The following is an 11,863-nucleotide window of genomic DNA, read 5'->3' as shown; positions in this document are numbered from 1 at the left end:
GCACGACGGCGTGGTGACGACGATGATGCTCTACCGGCGCAGGGCTTCGCCTAAACTCCGCGACGATATGACCAAGGTGGAATATGGTGGAGGGGGGCACCGCACACGGCTAAGGAACGATCCCTAGATCAACTTGTGTGTCTATGGGGTGCCCCCTGCCCCGTATATAAAGGAGGGAGGGGGAGGCCGGCCGGCCCTTGTTGGGCGCGCCAGGAGGAGGAGTCCTCCTCCTAGTAGGAGTAGGACTCCTCCTTTCCTACTCCTACTAGGAGGGGAAGGAAGGGGGAGAGGAGGGGAAGGAAAGAGGGGGGCGCCGCCGCCCCCCCTCCTAGTCCAATTCGGACCAGAGGGAGAGGGGGCGCACGGCCCTTCCTGGCCGCCCCTCTCTCTTCCCACCAAGGCCCATGTGGCCCATTAACTCTCCGGGGGGGTTCCGGTAACCCTCCGACACTCCGGTTTTCTCCGAAATCACCCGGAACACTTCCGGTGTCCGAATATAGTCGTCCAATATATCAATCTTTATGTCTCGACCATTTCGAGACTCCTCGTCATGTCCGTGATCACATCCGGGACTCCGAACAAACTTTGGTACATCAAAACTTATAAACTCATAATAAAACTGTCATCGTAACGTTAAGCGTGCGGACCCTACGGGTTCGAGAACTATGTAGACATGACCTAGAACCATTCTCGGTCAATAACCAATAGCGGGACCTGGATGCCCATACTGGTTCCTACATATTCTACGAAGATCTTTATCGGTCAAACCGCATAACAACATACGTTGTTCCCTTTGTCATAGGTATGTTACTTGCCCGAGATTTGATCGTCGGTATCCAATACCTAGTTCAATCTCGTTACCGGCAAGTCTCTTTACTCGTTCCGTAATGCATTATCCTGTAACCAACTCATTTGGTCACATTGCTTGCAAGGCTTATAATGATGTGCATTACCGAGAGGGCCCAGAGATACCTCTTCGACAATCGGAGTGACAAAACCTAATCTCGAAATACGCCAACTCAACATGTACCTTCGGAGACACCTGTAGTACTCCTTTATAATCACCCAGTTACGTTGTGACGTTTGGTAGTACCCAAAGTGTTCCTCCGGTAAACGGGAGTTGCATAATTCTCATAGTTACAGGAACATGTATAAGTCATGAATAAAGCAATAGCAATATACTAAACAATCAAATGCTAGGCTAACGGAATGGGTCATGTCAATCACATCATTCTCCTAATGATGTGATCCCATTAATCAAATGACAACACATGTCTATGGTTAGGAAACATAACCATCTTTGATTAATGAGCTAGTCAAGTAGAGGCATACTAGTGACTATATGTTTGTCTATGTATTCACACATGTATCATGTTTCCGGTTAATACAATTCTAGCATGAATAATAAACATTTATCATGATATGAGGAAATAAATAATAACTTTATTATTGCCTCTAGGGCATATTTCCTTCAGTCTCCCACTTGCACTAGAGTCAATAATCTAGATTACATAGTAATGATTCTAACACCCATGGAGTCTTGGTGTTGATCATGTTTTGCTCGTGAGAGAGGCTTAGTCAACGGGTCTGCAACATTCAGATCCGTATGTATTTTGCAAATCTCTATGTCTCCCACTTGGACTTGGTCCCGAATGGAATTGAAGCGTCTCTTGATGTGCTTGGTCCTCTTGTGAAATCTGGATTCCTTTGCCAAAGCAATTGCACCAGTATTGTCACAGAAGATCTTCATTGGTCCCGATGCACTAGGTATGACACCTAGATCGGTAATGAACTCCTTCATCCAGACTCCTTCATTTGCTGCTTCAGAAGCAGCTATGTACTCCGCTTCACATGTAGATCCCGCCACGACGCTTTGTTTAGAACTGCACCAACTTACAGCTCCACCGTTTAATAAAAACACGTATCCGGTTTGCGATTTAGAATCGTCCGGATCAGTGTCAAAGCTTGCATCAACGTAACCATTTACGACTAGCTCTTTGTCACCTCCATATACGAGAAACATATCCTTAGTCCTTTTCAGGTATTTCAGGATGTTCTTGACCGCTGTCCAGTGATCCACTCCTGGATTACTTTGGTACCTTCCTGCCAAACTTATTGCTAAGCATACGTCAGGTCTGGTACACAGCATTGCATACATGATAGAGCCTATGGCTGAAGCATAGGGAACATCTTTCATTTTCTCTCTATCTTCTGCTGTGGTCGGGCATTGAGTTTGACTCAACTTCACACCTTGTAGCACAGGCAAGAAACCTTTCTTTGCCTGATCCATTTTGAACTTTTTCAAAATTTTGTCAAGGTATGTGCTTTGTGAAAGTCCTATTAAGCGTCTTGATCTATCTCTATAGATCTTGATGCCCAATATGTAAGCAGCTTCACCGAGGTCTTTCATTGAAAAACTTTTATTCAAGTATCCCTTTATGCTATCCAGAAATTCTATATCATTTCCAATTAATAATATGTCATCTACATATAAAATCAGAAATGCTACAGAGCTCCCACTCACTTTCTTGTAAATACAGGCTTCTCCAAAAGTCTGTATAAAACCATATGCTTTGATCACACTATCAAAACGTTTATTCCAACTCCGAGATGCTTGCACCAGTCCATAAATGGATCGCTGGAGCTTGCACACTTTGTTAGCACCTTTTGGATCAACAAAACCTTCTGGTTGCATCATATACAACTCTTCTTCCAGAAATCCATTCAAGAATGCAGTTTTGACATCCATTTGCCAAATTTCATAATCATGAAATGCAGCAATAGCTAACATGATTCGGACAGACTTAAGCATCGCTACGGGTGAGAAAGTCTCATCGTAGTCAACCCCTTGAACTTGTCGAAAACCTTTCGCAACAAGTCGAGCTTTATAGACAGTTACATTACCATCAGCGTCAGTCTTCTTCTTAAAGATCCATTTATTCTCAATGGCTTGCCGATCATCGGGCAAGTCAACCAAAGTCCATACTTTGTTTTCATACATGGATCCCATCTCAGATTTCATGGCCTCTAGCCATTTTGCGGAATCTGGGCTCATCATCGCTTCCTCATAGTTCGTAGGTTCATCATGGTCAAGTAACATGACTTCCAGAATAGGATTACCGTACCACTCTGGTGTGGATCTTACTCTGGTAGACCTACGAGGTTCAGTAGAAACTTGATCTGAAGTTTCATGATCAATATCATCAGCTTCCTCACTAGTTGGTGTAGTTGTCACAGGAACTGGTTCTTGTGATGAACTACTTTCCAACGAGGGAGTAGATACAATTATCTCATCAATTTCTACTTTCCTCCCATTCACTTCTTTCGAGAGAAACTCCTTCTCTAGAAAGGATCCGATTTTAGCAACGAAAATCTTGCCCTCAGATCTGTGATAGAAGGTGTACCCAATAGTCTCTTTTGGGTATCCTATGAAGACACATTTCTCCGATTTGGGTTCGAGCTTATCTGGTTGAAGTTTCTTCACATAAGCATCGCAGCCCCAAACTTTAAGAAATGACAACTTTGGTTTCTTGCCAAACCACAGTTCATAAGGCATCGTCTTAACGGATTTTGATGGTGCCCTATTTAACGTGAATGCGGCCGTCTCTAAAGCATAACCCCAAAACAATAGCGGTAAATCAGTAAGAGACATCATGGATCGCACCATATCTAGTAAAGTACGATTACGACGTTCGGACACACCATTTTGTTGTGGTGTTCCGGGTGGCGTGAGTTGTGAAACTATTCCGCATTGTTTCAAGTGTAGACCAAACTCGTAACTCAAATATTCTCCTCCACGATCAGATCGTAGAAACTTTATTTTCTTGTTACAATGATTTTCCACTTCTCTCTGAAATTCTTTGAACTTTTCAAATGTTTCAGACTTATGTTTCATTAAGTAGATATACCCATATCTGCTCAAATCATCTGTGAAGGTGAGAAAATAACGATACCCGCCGCGAGCCTCAACATTCATTGGACCACAAACATCAGTATGTATGATCTCCAACAAATCAGTTGCTCGCTCCATAGTTTCGGAGAACGGCGTTTTAGTCATCTTGCCCATGAGGCACGGTTCGCAAGTACCAAGTGATTCATAATCAAGTGATTCCAAAAGCCCATCAGTATGGAGTTTCTTCATGCGCTTTACACCGATATGACCTAAACGGCAGTGCCACAAATAAGTTGCACTATTGTTATCAACTCTGCATCTTTTGGTTTCAACACTATGAATATGTGTATCACTACTATAGAGATTCAATAAAAATAGACCACTCTTCAAGGGTGCATGTTCATAAAAGATATTACTCATATAAATAGAACAACCATTATTCTCCGATTTAAATGAATAACCGTCTCGCATCAAACAAGATCCAGAAATAATGTTCATGCTCAACGCTGGCACCAAATAACAATTATTTAGGTCTAAAACTAATCCCGATGGTAGATGTAGAGGTATCGTGCCGACCGCGATCACATCGACTTTGGAACCATTTCCCACGCGCATCGTCACCTCGTCCTTAGCTAATCTTCGCTTAATTCGTAGTCCCTGTTTCGAGTTGCAAATATTAGCAACAAAACCAGTATCAAATACCCAGGTGCTACTGCGAGCATTAGTAAGGTACACATCAATAACATGTATATCACATATACCTTTGTTCACTTTGCCATCCTTCTTATCCGCCAAATACTTGGGGCAGTTCCGCTTCCAGTGTCCAGTCTGCTTGCAGTAGAAGCACTCAGTTTCAGGCTTAGGTCCAGACTTGGGTTTCTTCTCTTGAGCAGCAACTTGCTTGCTGTTCTTTTTAAAGTTCCCCTTCTTTTTCCCTTTGCGCTTTTTCTTGAAACTGATGGTCTTGTTAACCATCAACACTTGATGCTCCTTTTTGATTTCTACCTCCGCAGCCTTTAGCATTGCGAAGAGCTCGGGAATAGTCTTGTTCATCCCTTGCATATTATAGTTCATCACGAAGCTCTTGTAGCTTGGTGGCAGTGATTGGAGAATTCTGTCAATGACACTATCATCAGGAAGATTAACTCCCAGTTGAATCAAGTGATTATTATACCCAGACATTTTGAGTATGTGTTCACTGACAGAACTATTCTCCTCCATCTTGCAGCTATAGAACTTATTGGAGACTTCATATCTCTCAATCCGGGCATTTGCTTGAAATATTAACTTCAACTCCTGAAACATCTCATATGCTCCATGACGTTCAAAACGTCGTTGAAGACCCGGTTCTAAGCCGTAAAGCATGGCACACTGAACTATCGAGTAGTCATCAGCTTTGCTCTGCCAGACGTTCTTAACGTCGTCAGTTGCATCAGCAGCAGGCCTGGCACCCAGCGGTGCTTCCAGGACGTAACTTTTCTGTGCAGCAATGAGGATAATCCTCAGGTTACGGACCCAGTCCGTGTAATTGCTACCATCATCTTTCAACTTTGCTTTCTCAAGGAACGCATTAAAATTTAACGGAACAACAGCACGAGCCATCTATCTACAAACAAACATAGACAAGCAAGATACTATCAGGTACTAAGTTCATGATAAATTTAAGTTCAATTAATCATATTACTTAAGAACTCCCACTTAGACAGACATCTCTCTAGTCATCTAAGTGATCACGTGATCCAAATCAACTAAACCATGTCCGATCATCACGTGAGATGGAGTAGTTTCAATGGTGAACATCACTATGTTGATCATATCTACTATATGATTCACGTTCGACCTTTCGGTCTCCGTGTTCCGAGGCCATATCTGTATATGCTAGGCTCGTCAAGTATGACCTGAGTATTCCGCGTGTGCAACTGTTTTGCACCCGTTGTATTTGAACGTAGAGCCTATCACACCCGATCATCACGTGGTGTCTCAGCACGAAGAACTTTCGCAACGGTGCATACTCAGGGAGAACACTTCTTGATTATTAAGTGAGAGATCATCTTAAAATGCTACCGTCAATCAAAGCAAGATAAGATGCATAAAGGATAAACATCACATGCAATCAATATAAGTGATATGATATGGCCATCATCATCTTGTGCTTGTGATCTCCATCTTCGAAGCACCGTCGTGATCACCATCGTCACCGGCGCGACACCTTGATCTCCATCGTAGCATCGTTGTCGTTACGCCATCTATTGCTTCTACGACTATCGCTACCGCTTAGTGATAAAGTAAAGCAATTACAGGGCGTTTGCATTTCATACAATAAAGCGACAACCATATGGCTCCTGCCAGTTGCTGATAACTTCGGTTACAAAACATGATCATCTCATACAATAAAATATAGCATCACGTCTTGACCATATCACATCACAACATGCCCTGCAAAAACAAGTTAGACATCCTCTACTTTGTTGTTGCAAATTTTACGTGGCTGCTACGGGCTTTAGCAAGAACCGTTCTTACCTACGCATCAAAACCACAATGATAGTTTGTCAAGTTGGTGATGTTTTAACCTTTGCAAGGACCGGGCGTAGCCACACTCGGTTCAACTAAAGTGAGAGAGACAGACACCCACCGGTCACCTTTAAGCAACGAGTGCTCACAGCGGTGAAACCAGTCTCGCGTAAGCGTACGCGTAATGTCGGTCCGGGCCGCTTCATCTCACAATGCCGCTGAACCAAAGTATGACATGCTGGTAAGCAGTATGACTTATATCGCTCACAACTCACTTGTGTTCTACTCGTGCATATAACATCAACGCATAAAACCTAGGCTCGGATGCCACTGTTGGGGAACGTAGTAATTTCAAAATTTTCCTACGCACACGCAAGATCATGGTGATGACATAGCAACGAGAGGGGAGAGTGATGTCCACGTACCCTCATAGACCGCAAACAGAAGCGTTAACACAACGCGGTTGATGTAGTCGTACGTCTTCACGATCCGACCGATCCAAGTACCGAACGTACGACACCTCCGAGTTCAGCACACGTTCAGCTCGATGACGATCCCCGGGCTCCGATCCGACAAAGCTTCAGGGATGAGTTCCGTCAGCACGACGGCGTGGTGACGATGATGATGCTCTACCGGCGCAGGGCTTCGCCTAAACTCCGCGACGATATGACCGAGGTGGAATATGGTGGAGGGGGGCACCGCACACGGCTAAGGAACAATCCGTAGATCAACTTGTGTGTCTATGGGGTGCCCCCTGCCCCCGTATATAAAGGAGGGAGGGGGAGGCCGGCCGGCCCTTGTTGGGCGCGCCAGGAGGAGGAGTCCTCCTCCTAGTAGGAGTAGGACTCCTCCTTTCCTACTCCTACTAGGAGGGGAAGGAAGGGGGAGAGGAGGGGAAGGAAAGAGGGGGGCGCCGCCCCCCCTCCCCCTCCTAGTCCAATTCGGACCAGAGGTAGAGGGGGCGCGCGGCCCTTCCTGGCCGCCCCTCTCTCTTCCCACCAAGGCCCGTGTGGCCCATTAACTCTCCGGGGGGGTCCGGTAACCCTCCGGCACTCCGGTTTTCTCCGAAATCACCCGGAACACTTCCGGTGTCCGAATATAGTCGTCCAATATATCAATCTTTATGTCTCGACCATTTCGAGACTCCTCGTCATGTCCGTGATCACATCCGGGACTCCCAACAAACTTCGGTACATCAAAACTTATAAACTCATAATAAAACTGTCATCGTAACGTTAAGCGTGCGGACCCTACGGGTTCGAGAACTATGTAGACATGACCTAGAACCATTCTCGGTCAATAACCAATAGAGGGACCGGGATGCTCATACTGGTTCCTACATATTCTACGAAGATCTTTATCGGTCAAACCGCATAACAACATACGTTGTTCCCTTTGTCATCGGTATGTTACTTGCCCGAGATTTGATCGTCGGTATCCAATACCTAGTTCAATCTCGTTACCGGCAAGTCTCTTTACTCGTTCCGTAATGCATTATCCCGTAACCAACTCATTTGGTCACATTGCTTGCAAGGCTTATAATGAGGTGCATTACCGAGAGGGCCCAGAGATACCTCTTCGACAATCGGAGTGACAAAACCTAATCTCGAAATACGCCAACTCAACATGTACCTTCGGAGACACCTGTAGTACTCCTTTATAATCACCCAGTTACGTTGTGACGTTTGGTAGTACCCAAAGTGTTCCTCCGGTAAACGGGAGTTGCATAATTCTCATAGTTACAGGAACATGTATAAGTCATGAAGAAAGCAATAGCAATATACTAAACGATCAAGTGCTAGGCTAACGGAATGGGTCATGTCAATCACATCATTCTCCTAATGATGTGATCCCATTAATCAAATGACAACACATGTCTATGGTTAGGAAACATAACCATCTTTGATTAATGAGCTAGTCAAGTAGAGGCATACTAGTGACTATATGTCTGTCTATGTATTCACACATGTATCATGTTTCTGGTTAATACAATTCTAGCATGAATAATAAACATTTATCATGATATGAGGAAATAAATAATAACTTTATTATTGCCTCTAGGGCATATTTCCTTCAGCTGCCCTTCTAATTTAGTCCCACCTCGGCCGCCGAAGGATGTCCCGACCAGTTTATATAGCCTCCTCCGGTAGTCCATGCATGGTCATATCTTATATTGTGATATGGCTCTACATAACTGACAGGTAGTACACTGTCTGGCAGTGAACTGCCCGGCAGTTAGGTAAAGTCACATCACAGTATTAAATATGTTTATTTTGTCATTTTCTTTAATTTTTTAACTTCAAACGGAAAACAATTATTTTTTAAATATGGTTCCCAACTACAAATTTTTGTCTACTCCGTCAAACGTCACGACACTTTTTCCACACGTTGGCATCACCATCCACAGCACCCACGCCAATTCGCATATTTTTCCGACGCTCGACGCATTTTCTAGGGTTTTCCAGGTCGAAAATCGCAAAAACACTGCCCAGACGTGACGCAACGTCCATTTTGTGTCCGTTTTCGTTCCAACCTTGCGTGGGGGCCTACGTTGGCCATGCCCACATGTACGCACACTTTGGTGCAATTGCATGCATGCGATCACGTAGCCCAGTGCAACCAGCTACTTCTCGGTCTGCCGGGGAGGGGGTTCCCAACTACGGGTTTTTTTCTACTCCGTCAAACGTCACGACACTTTTTCCACACATTGGCATCACCATCCACAGCACCCATGCCAATTCGCGTATTTTTCCGACGCTCGACGCATTTTCTAGGGTTTTCTAGGTCGAAAATCGCAAAAACACTGTCCGGACGTGACGCAACGTCCGTTTTGTGTCCATTTTTGTTCCAACCATGCGTGGGGGCCTACGTTTGCCGTGCCCACATGTAGGCACACTTTGGTGCGATTGCATGCATTCGATCACGTAGCCCCAGTGCAACCAGCTACTTCTCGGTCTGCCGGGGAGGGGGTTCCCAACTACGGTTTTTTTTCTACTCCGTCAAACGTCACGACACTTTTTCCACACGTTGCCATCACCATCCACAGCACCACGCCAATTCGCGTATTTTTCCGACGCTCGACGCATTTTCTAGGGTTTTCCAGGTCGAAAATCGCAAAAACACTGCACGGACGTGACGCAACATCCGTTTTGTGTCCGTTTTCGTTCCAACCTTGCGTGGGGGCCTACGTTGGCCGTGCCCACATGTACGCACACTTTGGTGCGATTGCATGCATGCGATCACGTAGCCCCAGTGCAACCAGCTACTTCTCGGTCTGCCGGGGAGGGGGTTTCCCAATTACGGGTTTTTTTTCTACTCCGTCAAACGTCACGACACTTTTTCCACACGTTGGCATCACCATCCACAGCACCCACGCCAATTCGCGTATTTTTCCGATGCTCAACGCATTTTCTAGGGTTTTCCAGGTCGAAAATCGCAAAAGCACTGCACGGACGTGACGCAACGTCCGTTTTGTGTCCGTTTTCGTTCCAACCTTGCGTGGGGGCCTACGTTGCCCGTGCCCACATGTACACACACTTTGGTGCGATTGCATGCATGCGATCACGTAGCCCCAGTGCAACCAGCTACTTCTCGGTCTGCCGGCGAGGGGGTCCCAACTACGGGTTTTTTTCTACTCCGTCAAACGTCACGACACTTTTTCCAAACGTTGGCATCACCATCCACAGCACCCACGCTAATTTTCGCAATTTTTTAACCCTCGACGCATTTTCTAGGGTTTCCTAAGCTAAAGTACCCTACACCGCTGTCCGGACACACACTGAGCGACGTGTGTTTCCTTTCTAATTTCGTTCATACCGTGTGTGTAGGACTACATTCGGGATGCACACACACTCGCAAAATTTTGTTCTGTTACATGCATGCAATCACGTACTTTAGCGTTCTTACTATTTTATTATGTTTTAGCATATATTCGTGTACAAATTCATCATCAAATCAAAACTCTCGAATGAAATGGACAAAAGAAATTTCACTTAAATTTCATTCAACATAGATAAAATATTTTACATAGTCGAGCGAACTCGATGATTACAAGTTCATACATAAAGTCTACTACTTAGGCTTACAACGACATAACCAAATTAAATAAAAAACACAGTAAAAAACTACTAATTGTCGCTATCAATGCGGTCAATCACGACCGGGCCGTCGCCGCCGTCATCGTCGCTGCTGGACCGGTTCGCGAGGTCGTCCCAGTCCACCGGATCGTCGTCGGAATCCTCCTCCTCCGCCGGCGCCTGCTGCCACTCCGCCGGCGCCTGCTCCCACTCCTGCTGCCACTCCGGCGGCACCTGCTGCCACTCCAGTGCCGCCATCGCCGCCTGCTGCGCCGCCTCGGCCGCCTGGATTGCGGCCGCAATCTCGGCGGCCTCCATCGCCTCCGCCACCGCCGCTGCAGCCTCCGACGCCCGTACGGTGACATGGTACGCCGACGTGTCATCTGGATCGCCGTCCTCGCGGAGGATGACCTGCTCCGGCGATAAGTCTATCCCCGGCGGCGAGGGAGGGGCGGCCGGGCTCGGGCGCCGGTGCCGGGTGCACACCATGGCCGCCGCCACGTCTGCGGCGATCGTGCGGTGGAGGCGGTGCGTGAAGACGGCCGCTGCGGCCCGTCAGGTCGGGGGTCTCGCCGGCCGCCGCAAGGCGGAAGGCGGCCATGACCTCCCAATAGTCCTTCCCACACAAAAACCGCTTTCGGCCTTCGATATTGTGCCGGCCGCCGCTGTGGTTGCGGAGCTCCTCCTCCGTCGCGCCAGGACCCGGCGTCACGTAGTCGTCCGCGTCGATCTTCCAGTTGCGTGGAAGACGGCAGCCCGGCGGCACGGGGAGGCAGTAGCAGTGGAGCTCCTGCGTCTCCGGCACACCGATGCTCGTCGGCCATGCGCCGGGGACGTCGGCGGCGGCGCCGCCGCCACCGGTGCTGCTGCTGCCGCAGAAGAACGCCATCGGGTGCGGGGAGGTCGCGGGGAGGTGGCGGGCAGGCGGCGACGGGCGTCGGTGGGACGGGTGTGGGCGGGGCGTCACCGTTTTATAGCGGGGCGGGGCGGGGCGGGGAAGGAGGCGGGCAGGCGGCAGCGCGGCTATTAATGCCGGCGCGTTAATGACCGCGCGGCAGGCGAGGCGACCGCGCGGCAGGCGAGGCGACGCTTTGACCGTCGGGCGCCGCGAACGGCGCGTCCGGAGGGGACAGGCCAGGCGGCAGGGCGGTCGGGTGGCAGGCCAGGCATAGCTGCAGCGGCGGCGCGGCAGGCGAGGAGCCGACAGCGACGGCAGGCGGCAGGCGACAGGGGTCGCGCGGCAGGCGAGGAGGCAGCGGTGGCGTCCGACAGGCGTGGCGGCAGGCGGCAGCGGAGGCGCGTCACGCGAGGAGACGACAGTGGCGGCAACGGTGGCGTCCGGCAGGCGGCACGCGCGTGCAACCGCCTGCGTGCATGCGCGCCT

The sequence above is a fragment of the Triticum aestivum genome, chromosome 7B (assembly GCF_018294505.1).
Source record: "Triticum aestivum cultivar Chinese Spring chromosome 7B, IWGSC CS RefSeq v2.1, whole genome shotgun sequence".
In the NCBI taxonomy this organism is placed as follows: Eukaryota; Viridiplantae; Streptophyta; class Magnoliopsida; order Poales; family Poaceae; genus Triticum; species Triticum aestivum.
The sequence above is the reverse complement of the archived record's forward strand: the minus strand, read 5'-3'. Positions refer to the sequence as shown.